Genomic DNA, 22,914 nt, shown 5'->3' with positions numbered 1-22,914 from the left:
GTGGACAGTATATGTGCAGCAGCAACTTGGGCTACCCCTCATACTTTCATTACTCATTACAAATTGGATTTTGCCCCCAGGGGCAGAGCCTCCTTTGGTTCCACAATTCTTAGGAGTATATTCCCATGAGTCACCTGAGCAAAAGGTGCTAGGGACTCTGTCCTATATGTAAGAATGAGGGCAAGATAGGACTACAGAACATAAAGAAGTTATGTACTCACCATAACATTCCATGTTTGTAGTCCATCTTGCCCTTCATTCTTACAACCCCACCCACCAACCCCTGTCCATGTATTCTTGGAGGATCTGGAGACAAGATAGTGTCTATCTTCCCTAGGGTTGGAGACCTTTCATCTTTGTTTTCCTTGTGGAAATACCTTCTATCACTTTATAGACAGCAGCAAACAAGATCTGGGGATTCTTACTAATGCACTACAGGATACCTACCTTGCCACAAGTCAATGAGTGACTTCAAGCTTTGTAATCGGCTGAGTCGGAGCCGAGGATCGGCTCCAAACTCATATGTAAGAATGAAGGGTGAGATGGACTACAAACATGGAACGTTATGGTGAGTACATAACCTCTTTTTTATTTCATGATGGTTTGGAGTTTCCTACATTTTAATACCACTCTGGGACTATTTACAGGTTTTTAAATATTTTTATACATAATATCTGAGTGTAACCACATGGACGCTGGCATCTTGAAGTAATTCTGATTGTTTAGTCTGCCCTCTAGGTATCCCAAAATGCAATGCTCGTCTGTAAAAAGTTACACTGTGCAGGCCTCTTTCTTCCTAAAGCTCCTGTCACTGCATTGATTTTACATGTATACACTGCTGTCTTTAAGCTGGTTAGTTTTAAGTAACATTTCATGACATTCAGTGACTACTTAAAACACAAACTGCAAAAACCACAGCACAGACTTTCAAATTGCTTTTTACTGCTGCTGCTTTTTAGAATGGCTAAACTGCATTTTTTTGTGAAGCCTGAATTGTACTACTTTGACTCATCTCCCATCCTCCTTCACACCTACCTTCCCTAGCTGTCAAAGTGCTGAGGGTAATTTGAGCTGATTGACAGCTCACAGCAGGAGACTTGGCTCATGTACTGTTTCCTTGTTCTAGCCTTTACTTTCTGTATGGGTAGGGAAAGGACCAGGGAACTGTGACATCACAGCATAGGTGAGTTTTTAGGATAGTCATGGAGATGTCAGTTTGGTAGGCAACTGGCCAGAAAACTACCTGTATTCTTTGGCCTTGATGACATCAATGAATTGGAGACTGCAGCAAGGGTGGGATAAAAGCTTTTTGAAAGTGAAACCACCACAGCACAGTAAGGTACTGGTCTAATGGAGAGAAACAGGCAATTTAAAATATTTTAAATGCTGTGTTGTTGTTTAGTCATAGCAGGGACAATAAATAGGGAGAATAAGGACAGAGAAGTTGAGCATTTAATAATAGAATCCTGTTGTCCTTTAAAGATAAAACAACAAAATATGAATTATAGTAAATCTTGTTAAGCTATCCATTCCTACCTACAAACAGTGAAAAACAGTGATAAATAAAATATAAATTCAAATAAAACTTCTCTTATCAGTCAACTCCACAGTAAATCACAAACCAATGTAGAATTGTTTAGATATGCTTTATGGTAAGTACATACATTTATTTTAATCCTACTGGTGCTAAACAATTAGTTCCAATCCTACTCTTTCTGATGAGAATGGAAAAAATATTGATAAGTATGGGAAAAACTGTGTGCTTCTGCAACTTTGATTTTCAGAATTTTGAATCGTCAGGTTCATATGTTTGTTTTGATTAACTGAGAAAGTATGAGGGATGTTTTGTCTGCATTTCTTTTTGTGAGGAAAAATCTGCTTTAAATAATTTAGTTTATTCTTTTGTACAAGTCACTACTATTTATTTACAGTGTGTTTATGACTCAGTTAATACTTCTTCCAGGGCTATGGCCACTTGTGCTGTTTTGAGGAGGTTTAACTGGCTCTATTCTCAGAAACTCACAGGTGATGTTAAAAATGAGATTTTAAAATGTTCCTTTCCAAATTTTCTAAGGTATTCTCTAACCTCTCATCCAGTTTTGTCAAAAAAATAGTCTCAAAATGTTGGTAAACAGATAATCTGATGTCTATTCCTAATCTTCCTTAACAGAAGGGTTTTTGACTTTGGGTACAAAGCGCAGGTTCCTCCCCTTATCCATAATTCCCTCTTGCCCTAGACATTACCTCATATCTCGTTTGCTGCTCGTTTGTTTAGGATGCAAATCTCTATTGCGCTTGCTGGGTATTGTCATTAGGTGATTTCAATGCATTTTGTCTCCCCTTTGGCATTCTTTTTCTTAGTTTTCTATAACTTTATTTCCTTCTATTATCAAAACAAGAAAAAATAATATACTTATCTTGTTTTGCATTTTTTGCATTCTTCTTGCTTCATGCCTTTGGCTGTGTTGGTGTGTGCTTATTTAGCTTAGATTTTTAGTGTGATAGTTTTTTATTTATTAATTTGTTTATTAAGATAGTGTAAATTGTTTGTGGTTGTGCCATTTTGAGTAATCTTCATAGTGTGGCTTTCTTAATTTGTCTTTCAGGATGTCCAACAAATCATCAGGATTCAAAAAAATATGTGGCCTGTGGCCCCAAGATCCCTTACTTGGATGCACACTCAAAAGTGCATATACTGTCTTGGTGCTACAAATATAGACGAGTACTGTACCATCTGCATTGCTTTTGGTCTCAGGGCTATCAATGAATGCAGAATCAAACTAACTTTGACAGGACTTCTGCTGGCTCCTATGGAAGATTCATCCCAGCCACAGGCCTCTGTTTCTGGAGCAAACCCTGCTGTCAAAAAGCATTCCAACAGAACTTAGGGGGGACAAAAATACATATAGATCTAAGGAGAAAATCAAGGAAGTACTCCCCAGCCTGCTCATCATCTTCTGCTCTGAAATTTCCTAAATCTTCAGATGCGACCCCAGTCTCAGAGCTGATACTTGTTGAATCCTATACTCCATCACTACTGGAGCCTAGGTTCTCCCTGGAGCTTATTTCTCCTCTGCTCTCCTCTTCTTTTTTGCAAGAAAGATCTTTTCACAGATCTTCCAGATCACCATCTACAACCTCTTTGTTACAGTCAGTATGGTCTACTAGAAGCCTCTGAAGTAAAATGGATTGGATAATGAAGTTTCTCAGGACCCAAATTCAGTTGGGTTTCCCCTCAGCTCTGGCACCTGCCAGACCAGTGAGCTTAGGTCCTTCCCTCAGTCCGTTGTTGCACCTACTGCTTTTCAGGTTCAGGGGCTGTGGATCCAAGCACTAGCCAGGGATTGTCCATGTAAGATTCGAAGATATAGTTGTCTTCTAATCTGACACCTTCTCTGAGACAACCAGTTCTGAGTAGTTCGGATCTGGAAGGTTCTCTGGTCTGAAGCCTCAGCCCTGGATCCAGGGGATGAGTTTGACTTCAAAGTTTTCAGAGCAGTCCCTTTCTCTTATCTCCAGCATCAGCCTTTGCTCTGCCAGGCTGGTTTGGGGTTCCCCTTCGAACTCAGCATTCAAGGTTATTGAGAGAAAACTCTTCCTGTCAGATGAGAGGACTTCTTTTCTCACTCGGCTGTGCTCATCCCACACAGAATACCCTTGGGACCTAATCCTTCTCATCCTCTTCCAACAGGACATTTGGGCTCTTTGAGCCTCAAGATAGTATACATATTCAGGACTCCTACTCTTCTGACTTCTTGCCAGAACATCCCATCACAGAGGCTCCTTGGAAGCATCCATGTAAGAGGAGGCAAATTGACCCCCCCAGGAGTCATTAACAGAAAACACTGACTTTGAAGGGTAGGGGTTCCCGAGATCCCCCATGAAAACATCTTGTTTGGTGAGATCCTCAAATTTTCAGACAGAAAGGTCAGTGGTATTCCAAAGCCCCCATCAAGGGGAATCAGTTTTTCTTGAGGATTTCGGGTCCAATCTGGCTACTTCTTTGGTGGTCCCTCCTGCAAATGAGATGATTGACCTTATCTCAAAGCAAACATTGAAAAAGCTGGACATGTCTGAACTCATTCCTCACAAACTGTATAAGTACCTAATATCACCCAAACACTATCTACATTGGAGCAAGGGTCCTGCTGTCAATACCATGGTAGTGGTGACCACCATTAAGAAGGAGGCTGCTGAGCAAAGCTCTTTGTCCAGTCCCTTAACCAAGAGTCTAGGGCATTGGGCAGATTTTGGAAGTAGGTGTACGCTTCAGCTACCCTTGTTTTGAGGATGCTGAACTACCTGGTACAAGTGACAAGATTCCAGAGGGACTTGACAAAGATAATTTCCAAATTCCTCTCTGGGTCCATCTCTGCAGAGGACAAGAAGACCTTCTACTCACAGCTGACCACCCTCCAGTCCTTTTCCAATGTGTTGATGCACCTCATCTGTAATGTGACAGAAGGCAGTTTGAGAACTGCAGGCACTGACATAACTGTAAGGAGATATACCTGAATGCACTTGTGAAGTGCTTTGTCAGAGCCCCTTTTGATGGATCCTTACCTTTTGGGCCTAAAGTTAAGTACTTACACTCCAAAAGTGAGCAACATGGGAGATCCTTTCTGCTGTAGGAATATGATTCTGTACCCCCACAGAGGTCCTTTTCTGTTTCTCAGAACCAAAATGGAAGGAAGAAGCTCTGGCTCAAGAAGGCTTGGTGGGTTGGTGGGAAATCTCTCAGAACAAGAAAAGGAGAAACTGCAGAATGCTCAACAGAAAATGAGGTTATTTTCTGTTGAGCATGCTGCAGTTGCTCCTTTTCTTGTTTGAGAGATTTCCCCTATTTTGCAGTACTTTAACATTTGTCAATCCCTCTAAATAATTTTTCTTACTGTTTAGCTATATCTCTCTTTCTTTTATTTCCAACATAGTTTTAAATTCCACTTTAATTTTATCCCACTCCTTAGCTATGTTTTCAGAAGACAAATTTTGTCTTCTCTAGTAGCTCCTAAAATAAGTCCACAACCCATTCCTTAAATTTCTCTTTTCATTATAGGTGGGGAAGCGCCAGTGTCTCATTTTCATTTTAGTTATTATTGGTATTATTGGTGCATAATCTGAAATAATTATAGGGTGCGTTTCAAGACTTTCAATTAAATGTACATGTTCCTGTGAGATATAAAATATATCTAGCCTAGCTCAATTTTTGTATCTCAGTGAGTAATATGTAAATTCGCTCCATACTCCTAGTACCAAATTCACATCTTCCATGCCAAACAGTTTCATAAATTTCTTCAAAATCTACCCTGCCTTGTTACATTATCCTTTCTAGGCCCCCCAGACACATTCCATCTCCACCTATAAGTAATATTCCTTGCTGAAAGCTGATTATTTCTCCCAAAAATTTCTTAAGCTCCATTATAGCAGTTTTAGGGGGGATGTAGATGCATGCCAGTGTAATCCTCCTCCCTAGCCAGTAGCCCCTTAGTACTATGTATCGTCCATTATTATCTTTTTTTTTTCCATTTTATCACTATTGGATCTCCTCTTGCGATTAAAATAAGTACTCCTCATTTCCTTTGCCCCAAATATTCCACTGAATAACCATTCTGAAAATCTTTCTTTATCAAATTCACATTCATTTCTTTCCAGGTGTGTCTCCTGTAGCATACCTATTTGCACTCTTCATTTTTTAATATAGTTCACTACTCTTTCTTTTTTATTTTTAACTGTAAGCCCATTTAGATTGAAAGACATTATAGAAAGCATCATTTTCTTATATAGTTAGCATTACTACTTTAACAATTAGCTGTTTTCTGTCCCTACAAAGGATCTTCGTAGCCATGCCCGAGAATACTTGCTCTACCTTTGCTCTGAACTGGGTGTCCCGATGAACTCAGACAAGTGCAAGTTTCTCCCTGTTTAGACAGTAGAATTTGTAGGTGCTGATAGGATACAAGATGACAAATTGCAAGACTTCCAGAGAGCATGTTGACCATCCTCCACAATCAGGCATTAGAGGTCCTTTCCTGCCAGAAGCCACCAGTGAGAGACTGATCCTTCAACTTCTAGGATCAGTGGCTGTTTCCATCACCCTGTTCCTGTTAGACATCACATGAGAGTTTGACAGTGTTCAAATGGATAATTGCAGTACAATGGTCCATCAGACATCAACCCATGACTTTCCAAGTACCTGTTACAAGGATTTGCAAATCAATCATACAGTGGTGGCTCAAGTCTGCAAAGGCCTCCCAGGGTTGAACATGCGTCTTCCCTCCTCCTAAGGCATCTGTAACCACAGACAGCTCTCACATGGGGTGATGGCCCAACATTGGAAAAGCTGTCCAAGGCACATGGTCCTTCTCCAAGACCAGCCTTGACATCAATATTCTGGAGATGTGGGCAGTCTTCCTAGCATTGCAGACTTTCCAGGATGCCTTGCCTTTAAGAGTGCTATCCATCCCAGATACACAACAAGTTGGTAGTCTGGTACATCAACAAATCAGGGGAACATGATCCTACCCAGTATGTTGAGCGGCAATGAGACTTTGGCAATGGGAGAGAGATATATTCTGAAAACTTTCTGATAGCCACACATCCTGGGGAAATCCAGTGCTCTGACACACAGGCTGAGCAGGTCCACCCACCTTACCTACCTCATGAGTGGTTCCTCAGTCTGACAGTGGCAGAGCACATTTTCTGTCAGTGGGAATGACTGTGCTGTGGTCTCTTTGCCTCCTCTCACAACACTAAGTACAGAAGGTACTTTTTCCTAATCTTCCAGTAGGGGAATCATTGAGGGATGGTCTGACCCACATTTGCCCCCCTGGGTTTCTACATGCTTTTCCTCCTACTGCTGTTATTCCAAAATATTTGCAGAAAGCATCAGAGTGAAAGATCACAGTCATCCTCATTGCCACTATCTGGCCTCAACAGGTGTGGTTTCCCTTCCTCTGGCCTCATTTGATACACCTTCCTTTGGTGCTGGAACCCAATTCAGATATTCTTTCTCAAACTGTCCGCAATGCCTCACTAGGACATTCAAGCCCTCAAGTTAACTGCTTGGTTTCTGCACTTCTAATTATTGTTAGTCAGTCCAGGCTTTTGTCCACAGTAAGTCACATTCTTACATTACCTCTAAGACCATCTATCAGGAAGATTTACAAAAGCAACTGGAAAAGGTTTTCTGTCTGGGTTTCTTGCTGGAACCTGGATCCTTTTTCAGCTCCATTTCCAGTTGTATTAGACTTTTTTGCTTCCCTTTTTCACAACAGGAACAGTTGCTCTACTGTAAAAGGCCAGGTAGCCACCTTTTCAGACTTTTATATTGGAGAAAATCAATCATCCAGCACTTCTGTTTGATTATACAAGGTCTTCTTAAGGGGCACTTTCTTTCTTAGACCTCTCTTGAGAGATTCCACTGCTCATTGAGACATTATTATGCTATAAGCTCTAACTAGGCATCCCTTTGAACTGGCAGCGAAGGTCAACATCACATTTCTGGGTTGGAAAATTTTATTTTTGATGTTAATCACTTTAGCTTGGAGAGTATCAGGACTACAGGCCCTGTGTTGCAAACTGTTCTTACCTTATTTTTCATAAGAATTAGGGTATCTTTGCTAAGAAATCTATCTTTATTTCCTAAGATCACTACTCAGACTTATCTAAATCAGTCTATCAACTTTTTCTCCCTGAATGTTACCAGCAAATGAGGGTACATGCTGCACTTACTAGACATGTGTCGTTCAGCTCCATTTCTGTCTTCACCATACAAGGAATATTATAAAGCCTGATAAAGTGTTTCTGTCTTTCTCTAAAGACAACCTAAAGTGGCTTTATCTAGATGGTTATCAGACTGCATCTCTTATGCATACAGACAGAAAGACCTGACTTTACCCATCAAGACTCATCTGAGTAGATCTGTGTTTGTGTACCTCTTCATTCTCTAGGGCATCCATTGATGATATTTTTGTCTCAGCCACTTCATCCACTCTTTATACCTTAATTTCTCATTATACAGTAAACTCTTGGTTAACTGGCACCCATGGGGATTAGTAGATGCCGAATAACTGTAGTTTCTGGTTACTTGAGAGTTACTATTAAAAATAGACCTGACTAATACTGTACCTTATACTATTTGTTTGGTTTGACTTGTTCTTAGGTTGGGGAGAGAGGGAATTTATTCCTATATTCCTTTTTAAAACTCAAACTCTAAAACATAAGATGTGTGTGTGTGTGTGTGTGTGTGTGTGTGTGTGTGTGTGTGTGTGTGTGTGTGTGTGTGTGTGTGTGTGTGTGTGTGTGTGTGGGACAGAAAGTGCAACACATGAAAATTGTACTGTATTTTTTCGATTTTGTTTTTCTGGTTGCTTGAGAGTTCTGGTTTGCTTGAGTTCCAGTTAGCGGAGAGTTTACTGTAAATTGAATTTGCTGTTCAGAGATGAGGCTGCTTTTGGGTCAGTCCTCCTTCAGAATATCCTTCCATAATACCCCCATAGAGTTTCATTAGCTGTGGACTGTGTACCATCCACTGAGGAATGGATGGAAGAGACAACATGAGATACGAAAGTTATGTACAAAGTTATGTACTTAACATAATGATAGAACCAGGTTGTCTGCTACCATCCTTCCTCAACTTCTTGCCCTCCTTTCCCTTTCCATTATTTTTGGAATTATCTTTTGGTTTCTAGTATGACTGTACTGTCTGTCTACTGGGTCTATACTCAGATGCTCTTTAAACTCCAGAGCAGAATATGAGTCAAGTATTGAGTTAAGGAGATTTGCGTATAGTTCCCTTTGTCCACTATGGGTTCTTGTGCAAACTTGATCTCAGATAATGTCAGGCAAAATGGGATTATAAGTAAGGGGATGAACCAGTAAGTACATAACTTGTTTTAAGAAGCCAAGGAGTTTAAAAAAAAATTCTGGGACCCCCCCCCCCCAAAACCAAGGACAGTTCAACAAGTCAGAATGACTATTTAAGGGACCTTGTTCCCCCTACCCCCATTCTGGCAGCCCATTTCCCTTCCAGAAAGTCTGAATCTCTCCTTTTCTTTTGGCAACATATAGTTTCAGACAAATGGGTTCTGAAGATCATTCATCAAGGTTACAGATAGCAATGGGAAGAAATTCCTCCTTTCCAGGGTGTAATCCCTCTTCTACCAGACCAGACTCCTTTATTTACACCTGCCTTTCATCACATGTTGTTCCAGGGGGTGATGGAACTAGTTTCCTTCTTCCCAGGCAGCGGAATGTTTTTATTCAAAGATGTCTGTAGTGCCAAAGAAAGAAAATGCTTGGAGACCAGTTCTGGATTTTTGCTAAACCTGTTTGCAATAGTGCCTAAATTCAAAATGATGTCACTTCACAACCTGTCACCTCTATCCCTTATTCAAGTTTTCTAGTGACACTAGATTTAAATATACTTGTCACATCTCTATTCATCCACACTTCAGACATATCTTAAGGTTTTTGTATGTCTGGATCACATTATCAGTTTTCTGCCTTACCCTTTAGACTATCTACTCCACCAAGAGTGCTCACAAAATGTATAGCTCCAGTTATAGCTCCATTGCAGGGTATCCACATTTTCCCACATTTTGACAACTTGCTTATCTTTGCAGGGTCTTTTTCAAAGTGTCAGGTATCTCTCATTTGGGTGAGAGAGCTCTTACACAAACAGGGATTTCAAGAGAACATTAAAAAAAATATTTTTTGACTCCTCACACAGGATTGTGTTCCTGTGATGTCAGCTAGTTCAAAGAGATTTTCTTCCACAGGAAAAAATAGATCTTTATCTAGATCTGTATTTAAAGTTTCCCACTCAGACTTCAGTCATTGAAGGAAATACCTCAGGATTTTGGGTCTCATGGCATCTATGATGTTCATGATAACCCTGGCAAAACTCCATATGGGAAAGATACAATGGTATATGAAGTCTCTTTTATCCCAACACAATCATCCTTTTCCTTTTCAAATGTCAGTGCTGGGGTTTGTCAGAAGAGAAATCACTTAGTGGACATTAAATATCTTTAATTCCAGGTCACCCTTCTCCCTTCCTGTTTCAAAGCCATCAGTCACCACAGACACATTGGACTTTGCATGGGGAGCAGTTCCAGGAGAAATAAAAGTGTAAGGTGGTGAAGGATGTTAAGGAAAGGCAGAAGCACACAAATACAATAAAACAGATGCTTGCCCTGATGAAGATGCTCAGTTCTCTGAATCATCTTTGGTCTCTGGGACCTCTTCAAGTTGTTACAGACAATATCAGATGTGACACTACCAGCCCAGCTCTCTGGAATTTTGTAATTAATCATATGTCATTTGTGAATAATAATATGATTCATATGCTTGTCTTACAAATGTAAGATAACTATATGTTATGTGTATATTAAACACTGGTGCAGAAGTGTATGTTGAACTGTATGTTATGTACTGACCTTCAAGAATGTAACCACTATGTACCCTACTGGAAAAGAACAGAAATGTATATAAACTATATACCTGTGCAAATGTATGTTTTAATAGTAGAAGTTGGAGCATAGAGAGTTAACTTGCAAACCCTCAAGAAAATAAGTTGAAATTGTTTTACAGTTGTGTTAGCTCTCAGTTTCAGCAAGAAGACAGGATGTCTAGAGCTAGAAGTTTTTCCATTGTATTGAAACAGAAATAATTACTATGTTTACAATGTAAAAGTCATTAATTGCTTTATGACTTCCAGTTCTGAGCAAACATCTGAAAGATATGTACTTCTCACACAGAGATACTAAAATTTTGTTAAGTTTCTGTTAGCTTGGGAACTGAAGGCAGGTGACAGAGTGATGTCATCTGAGCTGACCCAGCAGTACACTTTGATAGTAATTTAAGAACTCTCTCAGAGACAGACTTTGCATTTTGTTTTTGACCTGGAAACATCCATCTTCAGTACTTCTGCCTTCTCTGTAAGTAAGTCTAGGGTACAGTAATTTCTTTTAGAGATAGAAATATAGTAAAGACAGTTTAGATGTTTTCTGTATTTATTTGAGACTGTTCTGCAGTGTTGTTTTAAAATATTTCCTGTGATTCTGAACTCTGTAGTCACTGTGCTGAGTTATTGAGTATTGTCTTGTTTTTTTTTTTTATTATTTATTATTAAATATATGTAAACCTATCTTTGTGGCCAATATTTGTGAGATATATTTAAGCTCTTAAAGTACTTGCATATGTATTTGGTGACACTGTACAGGCCACTCCTGAATAGCCTTGTTCTTGGTTACACTTACTATTTGGATAATAGTAACATTATGCAGTAAGATTGGCCACCCTTTGTAAGGGCTTTATAGTAGCTGATGAAGGGAGGTTGGTGGCAGTGGTAACTACCTTATAGTCTGGGCAGAAGGGAGTGTAGCTAGTAAACGTATGCCAGCATTCCCCAGGAGTGTCTTGTGTGTTTGTATATAAATCAAATCTCAAAGTGTGTGTGGGTCAGCTACTTGGGCAGGGACATGAAGCACTGGTGGGACAGAGAGGTTGCTGGAGGTTTTGGCTTGACCCATCAGCTGAGATCTTAACCCTATAGCTCTGCTAGTGAGGAGTCTTATTGGGAATCTGGAGAAAGAGGGAGAAACCAGCCCCCAGACTGACTGTGATCTCAGTGTGCTCTGAAAAGAATATGTACTTCACTGTGTGTGTCCTTGTCATGCTCTCAATGTGTACATCCCTCATTGGTGGTAGTGGTGAAGATTGAGGCTCCTTGATTACTGGGCCAGTGCAGGGGCATCACACCACAGTCTAGTGGTACATCAGCAAGTAAGGGGGAACCAAGTCATATCCCCTTTGCAGAATATCCATGTTAGCTCTGGATATAGCTTCACAATACAGTCTCACTCTAGAGGCTTCCTGTATTGCCCAAAAGCAAAATTGTGTGGCAGACAAGCTGTGTAGGACAATAGCAGACAATCACAAATGAAAATTAGAGATAGGCATCTTCCAAGATTTATTTAACACCTTTATTGAATTATCATTTATTACATAGGCAAACATACATTTATATAAAAGAAAACAAACTACATTAATATGTTCACAGTTATAAACATTATACATCACATATATTGTTCTGTACAATTGCATCAATCCAACATTGCTTAAATTGCTCAATTCCTGCCTTCCCTTAAACCTCACTGCTCCTCCAAAACATTATTCTAAATGCATTGTCCTCACAATTTTCTTTTTTTCTATGTACTTTGCTGTTACCTTTTTTCAAAATATCCCACTTCCAGTTCTTTTATCTTTGTTGCTATATTCCTACTTCAAATATGATTAGTTTAGATGTTGATTTCCATTTTCAAGTAATTGCTTTTTTGACAGGCACTAGAATTAAAATTAACAGGGCCTACCTGTATCCTAGTTAAAAAAAATAATTTCCTTAGTTACTCTCATTTGCTCACCCAATATGTCTAATGAAGTACTCTGCAGGGAAGTTTTAAATTCTGCCAACTCGTTACACTCCCCAAATATATGTCCCCAGTTATTTCTTTCTCCCCCATCATACCTCCAACATTTGCCATCTACCTGGGGAAAAAATTTTGGGAGTCTGCTTGGGGTATAAAAATTCCTATGCAAACACTTCCAACCAAAACTCTTCAATTAATTAGACTTTGTTGCATATTTGGGAGCCATACATTTGTCCTCTCATTGTTTCCTTGTGAATTTCTTACCAAATCTCCTCCTAATCTTTTCTAAATTCCTCTGATTGATTCCTATAGTTATAGTGCAATATTGTATATGTCTAACTAATTATCCCTTTTTAATGGCAGCTTCTATTCTGGATTCATCTAAAAAAACTCTACAAGCATGATTCTTTCACTTAGGATTCACCTATCCCTTTCTTTGTGAATATACTCTATCAATCCCTGATAAGAATGGCAGTCTCTAGCCTGCAGTCCAAATGTATTCTTGGCGTCTTCCCATTTTTACCTTATTCCCCTGTATTTATTTGCTGCTAAAACCATGGTTTCTTTGCTATTTTTCTCCAGTAAATTTCAGCCCTCTCTTGCCTATTCTCTGTACCCCTAATTGCAGTCATCCCTACTGGCAGAATCTCCTTTCTCCATTCTCATATTGGCTTAGTTCTTAGAATACTTTCTATGGCTTTAAGAATGTAATATTATGTATGGCTGCTTCATCATCATCCCTTTCCAGTCTGAGTTATAGCTTTCTGCATGTGTTATGTATAAGAGCCTTAAACTATTCCTTCTAATCAAGTAATCATAAACCACCTTGTTCTATTGGAAGGATCAGCTTATCCCACTTGACCCCTGCCCTCTTTCCATCCTAGATAAAAGCCTTCAACTCTTTATTAATTACTATCCTCAGCATCTCTTCTGTTTGATAAAGGATGCCTGACCTGTGTATAAAAATAAAGGTGCTAAAAATATTATCACTCCTGTAGCTTCTTATCCATAAAGAAGAGCTTCTAGTTTATCAGTTTTACTATTATCTTTTGTTTAGTCTCTTTCCACATATTCTTAGCTGCCATAACATAATCCTTTTAAACCCATACTCCTAAATACTTCATTTTATCGTGTCCCCATAAATATGGGTATTACTGAACCAATTCATGTGTAGGTACATAGTTTACACCTATAGGCTTTGTTTTTTCTTCATTAATTGTACATCCCAAAAGAGTAGAAACTGTCTTAGAATGTTCCACAACACTGACGCGTCAATTTCTGTTTTTACCAGGTACAAAATATCTGTAAATAAAGCCAACTTTTCTTGATTACTGTACCATTATATCCTTGAATTTCTAAGTCACATATTTTATTTGCCAATGGTTCTAAATATAATGCAAATAACAAAGGAGGAGAGAGGACAATCCTGCTTGGCTCCTCTAGAGGTTCAGACACAGCTTGTCAGAGGGGAACCCTCCCACTAATCTTTTTGCCCCTGATCCCTCATATAGCATCCTAATTAACCTTATTATTGTATCACGGAATGCAAACTATTTCATTGCTCTACTCATAAAATTCCAGCATACTCTATCAAATGCTTTTTCTTCATCAAGATCCACTAATAACAGTGGTATTTTCTTATATTCTGCTTCCCTCTGGATCATCATTGTTCTATTAATGTTGTCAAATGTTTGCCACTCCTCCAGAAAACCACATTGATCCATATCTATTGAGCTTGACAACACCTTCCAATTCTTTTAGCTATTATGGAAAGAAACAGTTTATAGTCATGGTTTAAAACTGAAATAAGCCTGTATGAAGCTGGGTTTGATGGGTCTTTATCCTCTTTAGGTATTGCAGCCACCACAGCATTCTTCCAGGATGTTGGTGCTGTCCATCCTTTTAAAATACTGTTAAACAATACCTTCCAGATCTTTATCACTATTTCCTGTATTCCTGGAGGCTTTCCTACAGATTGATTATACATCAGTTTTTTTATCTTATCTCCTCCCATCTTAACTGTTATTTTTTTACCCTCATATACCTCTAACCTTAGCATACCTAAATCTTCCAAAAATATTTCCATTTGTGCTTTTTCTTGATTTCCACATTTCTCTGCCTTTTTTTTACATTTCTCCACTTTATACACATTTTATAAAGCCTCCAAAAGTATCTATAAAACCTCTACAGAATCTCTCATATTTTTTCTTGTTTTTGGCTCCTTAAGTTTGGCAACAGCCCATTCAACCTTCTGTTGCCTAAGTTGATCTAAACTCGTGCATTAACCATATACTCCTGTATTTGCTCTTTAGCACTCTGCTGTTGCACCTCTTTGTTCTGTGCGATTCCCCCTATTCTGCAATACTTTAACCTCTGTCAGCCCCTCTAAATAATTATTGTTACTTCTTAACCATATCTCTTTTTCTTCTATTTCTACCCTATTTTTAAACTCCACTTTCATTTTATCTCATTCACTGGCTATACCTTCTGAAGAAATTTCTATATTTCATAATAGCTCTCAAATAATTTATATTACCCATTCCTTAAATTCCTCTCTTATTAACAGGTAGGAGGGGAACTGCCAGTGTCTCATTTTTACTTCATTGCATTTTTATCTTTGTTGTTATTGGTGCATGATCTGAAATAGTTATTGTATGTGCCAAAGCTCTCAATTAAATGTACATGATCCTGTGAATCATAGTTTCAGTCTAGTCTAGTCCAGTTATTGTACCTTAGTGAATAATATGTAAAGTTTATCAGAGTTCCTGCTACTGAATTTACATATTCTATACTAAATATTTTCATGAATTTATTTAGAAATCTATCCTCTTTTGTTATATTTTCCCATATAGGTCCCCAGATGCATTCTTACTGTTCCAAATCAAATTCCAGTTTTCACCTATAAGTAATACTCTCTGTTGAAAGCTGATTATTTCTTCCAAAATTTTCTTAAGCTCCAGAATAGCAGTTTTAGGTGGAATATAAATATATGTCAGTGTAATCCTCCTCCTTTACCAGCAGCCCCTTACTACCCCAAATCTACCATTATTATCTATTATTCCCTCTTCTATCATTATTGGAGCTCCTGTAGCAATTAATGTAAGTACTCCCATTTTCCTTTGTCCCTGATATTCTGCTGAATATACATCCTAATATATTTTCTTTATTACATTCACAGGGTCACTTCTTTCCAAATATGTCTCCTGTGACATTTCCATTTACAGTCTGCATTTCTTAATGTAATTCACTACTCTTGCCGTTTTTTCTGCACATGTGAGGCCATTCTCATTCCAAAACAATTATTATTCTAATCTATTATATATGGCAGCATGTTTAAATATCTATTTCTAGCTTTTGTGTTAAATGCAGGTTGATCCTTTATACAGTTTCTTGTCATCTCCATTTCAACCTATGTCACATTTTACACAACTTTTTGTTTTAATGAAAAACCTCAAACAAACACTCCCAGAACATCCTTATAGCCTATTAACTTTAAACACACAGGACTACAGACATCTTCAAATATTGAAATTTAATCATTGTGATAGGAACATTTGTCCCAAATTGACAGCTGCACCCACAGGCATTAACCAACTTAAAATTAAGATTATTCATGTTAAGGCACATGTTACAGCCTGTGCTTCTATTGCACTAATTGTAGTCTGTTCTTGTCTTACTTTATTCCCCTCCAAGATGTGATAAACAGCTAATATGTTTTCAGAAGGCATTACCTTTTAGCCTTAAGAGAAACAAGTGCACTGGCTATGTTTAAATAAAACTAAATTATACACTGTTTAAACGCATTGAAGAATTTACAGATCAGAAAAGCTGTTATCTCTTATTCATTTACGGTAATTTCAAAGTTTATTTTTTAATAAACTGCTTGCCCTTATACCTTTTAATATTATGCTTTTGTCAGCAATGTCCAGATGTCAAGATTTATTGCCTTCACCTGTAGTCAGCCTGTTTCCATGGAAACATAAGAACAAAATGTACAGGAGCCCCCATCTGCAGACAACAACTCTGAGATCACACTACAGTGGAGAAAAGGGTAATTTCCCAAGCCCCACTGTACTGCAATCTACACAGAACTGCTTCAAAGGAGAATGTACCCTTTTCACCACTGTAGTGTGTTCAGAGTTGGTATATATAATTTGCAGAGGGTGTGAGGGTACAGGGGGGCTTGCCACTCTGCAAAGATGTAGATTTTTTTTTTTCTTTTACTTAGAGTTTTCAGAAAGTCAATGATGTGGTCTTGACCGTATGAATTTTGAGTTTCTGAAAACTCAGTCATATAAACCCAAATATATGTTTGTGTGTGTGTATATATATATATATATATATATATATATATATATATATATATATATATATATATATATATATATATAATATATATATATATATATATGTGTGTGTGTGTGTGTGTAGTGGCCTTGTAGATAATCATTGCTACAAATCCAAAACTGATACTCTAACCTTGTGTGTGTACATACTTACATGTGCATTATGCGTACAAAAAACAAACAATATGCATTTTATTTTATTAAATAATCTGTAAGGACACTTGTTTCATAAGTAGCATTTCAGACAGTGACAAGACGTAAATCAAATTTGTTTCTTGTGAGTAAGAACTGGTATAGATACTGTAACTAGCTAATCACACAGCTAGAAGCAAAGAACCATACTCTGTGTACTGCATGTTTATCTTTGATACTAGGCAGAATAAATTTCTTGCAAAATCAAAAGTCATACCATCATTAAGTTCAGTTAACATGATACTATATTTTGTTTTGCCATCAGTTTTCTTTCTTTGTTTCTCTGTGTTGCCCTTCCCATGATGAGCCATGAAGCACAGCTATACCGCCAGTATCACCACTATAGTAAGAGATGGAGTCAAGGGAGTCAAGGAAATATTTATTCATGGTGTGGTTTGAAACTTTTTAGTTGGCATTGTTGCTTTGTATTGCCTTAATGTATTGGCCCTGTATCCACAGTTAAGATTTTATTTAAGATTCACACATGCAGTGAAAAAATTAAAGCAGTCAGGCTTCACACCAAAAGAAGAGCATTTTAATGCTTCCAACAATAGCAGTTCAGGTTCATAAGTGGGGACCAGTGGTTAATGGCACAACAGTTTATACATGTCAAACTGCACACTTTCTGTAAAGAAACAGGTAGTCTGTCTACTTACATTTGCTACTGAACCCTAGTGGCACTTGCAGGTGGTCAGACCGAGAACCAGCACTGAGGCCATGTTAAAAGTAATGGTAGATTTATGATGAGGCCATGTTAACAGTAACAGTAGATTTATGAATATCAGAGGTGTAAAGTCACCTGCGCAGGAGGCTATGAATGGAAGAGGGGTGTACTCAGAAACCAAATATAGAAAAATGATCCTAATTAATAAGCAGCATATGTACAGACATCCTTGGTGGAATCTATAGACAAGTATGAGAAACAGCTCCTACATTTTACTTTACAGACAACAGTAGGACATTTGGCATACATTAAAACAATTAACGTGAGTATGGGAACAAATACATCACTTTGCTTTATTTCTCTAATGAAAAGTAGCACAACATTTAATAGTAACACATACTCTAAACAGCATTTGACAACAACAACAAAAACACATATTTTGTGTCCAAGACTGAATGTAGGGGAATGATACAAGCAGCAGCAGAGACAATGGGAAGACAAGAAAGAAAAGGGTTCCTATCAGTTCGTCGAAACTTCAGCAGTTCGAACACCATATGCTCAAACTGTAAAGTTCGAAGACTGATTATTGTGAAGCCACAGAACACCGAATTCTTTCCCAGGAAAAGAATTCGGTGGGCCGTTTCTGTGGCTTTGCTATATTCAGCACTGTGGTGGAAAGTTATGGGTTGGGTTCAGGTAAGTGTACGATTGTGCAGACGATAGGGTTAGGGTGTGGGTTAGGTGAGTTAAGGTAAGAGCGTGGGTGAAGTGGGTGTGCGATAGTGACAGACTTTAGGGTTAGGGTTTGGGTTAAGATAAGTGGATAGATAGTAGTGTATGTACAGTTTAGTGTAGGGTAAGATGTAGGTTTTAAGTGTATGTATGTGGATTGCTGTTTTTCTGGTGTGCTTGTGTTGTGTGTGTTTCTTGGAACAGAGATTTTTTTCTCTGGGAAAAAAATCGCTGTTCTAAGCCTTCGATGTTTTTGCACTTCGAGGTTAGAAGTTCGAACATATGGTGTTTGAACTTCAGCTGCTTCGTCGAAGTAATATAGACCTGAAAGAAAACACCTGCTCCTTGTAACTCAGCATTAATATGTTGTTATATCATGCAGAACATTTAAAGTTTGACAGAAACTTTAGAATTTCAGTGACTTGCTACTGGACCTGACAGTCTTCCTCTAAAAAATGATTGCTTTTCTTAGGGATTCTGCACATTTTTCAAAATGTTTGCACTGAAGCAATAAGCAGGACTTTTCTCCCTTTGTTTTAGCTTAGATTAGTTAGTACAATTCACTTAATATTTCTGTAAGCATGTATTTTGTAATCATTTTTTAGTTACAATTTTAACAGAAACAGCTACAATACTGTATAAACACAGTTTTGTCATGCCTTTACTTAATTTTAAGAAACAAGGCCGGTGTTATACGTTATTTTGTCTTGTCTTCCATCTGCATCCATTCTGGGTCTCATATTTTAGACAAGCTGCATTTCCCAACCAGATTTCAGAAGCAGTAGTTTAGCAGTGTTATTTAATTAGCTGGAACTAATTTTGTGTAATAATGTGCTAGTGGGAAAAATGCACATTAAGGTCCTCATTCCAAAAAATTGCTTTTAGTGTAAGTGACTTACATAAGAATAAGTCTTTTAAAAATGGGCCCTAAAATGATTACAAAACAGGCTTCTCTAAGTTAGCTGTATAGTGTTTCTAGCACTACCATTCTTTTCATTGTTGTGCTATCATTATTATTTTAATATAGCCATCTCTGTATTATCTTTTCCAGTTCAGATATATGTCATTATTACTAACATACACCTTCCCAATTTCCCTTCTTTTACCACAAAGTAAGTCAGATTTCGTACTTTATTGCTGCACTGTATGGTAACGGAGCAGAAAATCACAGAAACTAATGGAAGACAAATGATTATTAGCCCTGTTTAGTCTCAGCATTTTCCTGGCTACAGCACAAACCAGTAATCTTAGCACACCCCCATGTTTTCAACATCTTGTGTTATTATAGGGTTTGTTTAGTCTTACCCAGTACATTTCATTTCTTATTGATTGTATTTGCATCTATGTCATCCACCTTAAGGCTTTTCATACTCCTGCACCCTTGCTGGATAAATATACATTGTGTTCATATTCACTCCCTCACAGTGTAGAAGCATTCCTATTTGCTCATCAATCCCTTTTCCAAGACAGCTGCTCTGTTGCACTTTGCTATTGAAAATATCCATTTTTTCAGTTACCTGTGTTCTGTCCTTCTCTTATTTTTACCACATTTCTCTCTCTCTCTCTCTCTTGTGAGTTTTTACCCCATAGGACAGTATTAAAGCCATCGGAAATCGGCTAATAGAAACATACCAACATATTTGTCCCTCAAGTGAAGAAAAAAAATGATTTACATAGAAGAAGGTGCAGAAAATTCTAAGATATTTCTGGGTTGTAATTTAATCAGTCAGGTGGCCCTAAATTTGAGGTATACCTTTATTCTTTTTTCAGTACAATTTGGTAATCTAGTAATACAGCTGTCAACACTTTAAGTAAAAAAGATGTCAGATATTAGTGTTACATATTTGTTCTTCAGGGATTACATTAAGTCCTAGTTTGCTAACTTTTCTGACATTTTGTTTTTTCTATATACAGTGATATTTATTTAATGCAGCCACAGTTTTAGAATTTTGACATGATTCTAGTAATTTACCACGTGGAAGAAACACCACTAGGCATTCACAGAAACTACCCATTTATAATCTGTAAACACTTGCAGTTCAGTCATTTTTGTTGGTTGTGCACATCTGTGTGGTTAGAATGGATGAATAAAATCGTTTATATATGCACATACGTATATAATATGCTTATGCTTAAAAAATAAAGTTGAGGCATTTATTGCCTATTACTCCTGCATCATAATTAAGAATCTAAAGCTTGTATAAGCTTTGACATGCTTTTCTTTTCATTTTAAGTGTTAGATAAAATGGTTTTAGTCTTTACAAAGGAAGTAAAGTTTAGACTTATTCCTACTATTTTACATACTTAAGCCTTTACCGTAATTGTGCTGGAATGTTACATCAGAATAAAGTTGAACTTCTTCTCTTGGAAACATTATTATCATCTGAAGAACATTGTCATTATTCTTTTAAAACTGTAGGAAATTATTTTGATACTTAGTTATATGAGAAGAAGAGGATTTAAGTTTTACAAGAAATATCCCTCAAGCTTATATAAAGCAAAACTAAATAGCATAGGATAGGCACTAAAATTAACAAGAAAAGAACAAAATATGAGAAATGTTGGCAGTGGATACCGAGAACAAAAAGATTTATTATGTGTCCTCCCCGCGGTCGAGTGGCCTCTGAAAGACATGCGTAAATGGGCATGCCTTCACTGAAGGTTGGGCGTCGGGCTGACAACTCAGCACCATAAACAAATCTACTGCCAATCATTAGTGGACCGGAGTTCCACTGTGGCGACTCCTAACTGGGAAAAGCCGAAAAGACCAACAACAACATAAAAATTAATTTAGAATGGTCAAAAGTGTAATTATATCTTTAGAATTTATTGGAAATAATATACAAGATTTATGGGTGATTACAGATGTATTTAATAAGCATTTTGAAACAGAATATAATGGTAACATGTATATGGCTGATTATGTATGTTTATTGGATGCATTTGAAAATGCATGCCCAATAGTTTTTATGGATTTTGTAGTTAAAGCTTTCAGGAAAATGTTTAAAAAATGTTCTTCGGTGGGGCCAGATAATATTCTACATTTAATGGTTAAAACTTATAGCAAGAATTAATTCTAATATTATCTGACATGTTTAAGTTTATTGCTCCTGAGTCATAGAAGAGGTCTAATAGTACCCCAATATATAAAATCAAGAATCATAGGGATATAAATAATTATAGACCAGTTAGTCTAACATCTGTCATTGGCAAGTATTATGAAAGGTGCCTTTTAAAACTCATGGAATTAGAGAAAAGATTAATTGTGTTGACATTTACCAACATGGATTTACTAAGGGTAAATAAACTCAGACTAATCATATTGAATTCTATGATTTTGATGTCTTATGTAACAGACATGGGTTAGGTTATATTTTTGGATTAAATTAATGTTTTTGACATATTACCATATTCTAGAATATATGTCAATTTACTTAAGGATAATTATAATCCTTATTTAATAAACTAGATTACAAAGTGGTTAGTAGGAAGATCACAGTCAGTAATGGTTGATGCTCAGATTCACTTCTAGTGCTTAAAGGAGTTCCACAGGATTCTGTGCTGGGACCAGTGTTGCTTAATATTCTATTGTCTGCATTTCCAAAAAATATAAGTTGGTATAATAAATATACAGATGATTGCAAGTTGGGTATGTTAAGTATGAGAACAAGTAATATCATATACTTTGGAAACCATATACCCAGAGAATTATTACTACAGGCTATGAAATTAACAGAAGTTGAAAAATATAATGACCTGGGTATACTGATTACTTGAACTTTTTCCTTTTTAAAACATGTAGATTCAGTCGTTTTGAAAGTTATGAAGCAATTAGGCATATTGCTGAGAAATATCACATTAAGAGAAGGTGAGTATTTAACTCATTTATACTAAACTTTTATCAGACCTAGTTTGAAATATAACAATGTATTTGTTACTTATAGAATAATTAAATAGGTTGGAATCAGTACAGAGACATTTTACAAAAAGTATTTCATCATTATGAAATATGAGTTATTTTGATATCGACTGTACTTCCTCCTGTTTTTTTTTTTTTCTTTTTTGCTCGGATTAAAACCAAAACATTTGCAATAAAATTCTTCCTGAAGAAACATATTATTACAATTAGTACACAGTTGATTTTGTGAATCTAAAAGTGAAGTCTGCACATAGATATTTATCATTGTTAATTGTATAATGTGGACAGCACAGTGGTGTAGCAGTTAGCGCTATCACCTCACAGAAAGAGGTTCTCCGGTTCGATTATCTTCTGGGTTGCCTTCTGTGTGGAGTCTGCATGTCTTCCCTGCATTCATGTGGGTTTCCTCTAGGTACTCCGGTTTCCTCCTGCATTGGATTGGACACACTTAATTGCTCCTAGGTGTGAGAGTGTGTGTGTGTGTATGTGTGGTGCAGCCTCTGAGGAGGGTTGAACATCAGGCTAGCAACCCGACCCCATAAAACCCATACCTGCTATGAAACAATGAGTGCTGAAGGGCACTTGTTGCCCAATGTACTGAATGCATGGGAGCAAATTGAGGATCCAGGA

The 22,914-nt window shown here is 37.4% G+C and overlaps 1 long non-coding RNA gene across 1 annotated transcript in view; it reads left to right on the top strand.

Annotated features, from left to right (window-relative positions):
- LOC122792495 overlaps positions 1 to 22,238 on the top strand; it is a 56,045-nt gene extending 33,807 nt beyond the window's left edge. The window contains exon 3 of the long non-coding RNA XR_006363324.1: positions 22,168 to 22,238. This is a non-coding gene — a long non-coding RNA (uncharacterized LOC122792495). The remainder of the gene's footprint in view (positions 1 to 22,167) is intronic.
- Positions 22,239 to 22,914: the final 676 nt, after the last annotated feature.

Source organism: Protopterus annectens, chromosome 1.part2 (assembly GCF_019279795.1).
Source record: "Protopterus annectens isolate FY-2018-M chromosome 1.part2, PAN1.0, whole genome shotgun sequence".
In the NCBI taxonomy this organism is placed as follows: Eukaryota; Metazoa; Chordata; order Ceratodontiformes; family Protopteridae; genus Protopterus; species Protopterus annectens.
This window is presented reverse-complemented; position numbering and strand designations above follow the sequence as displayed.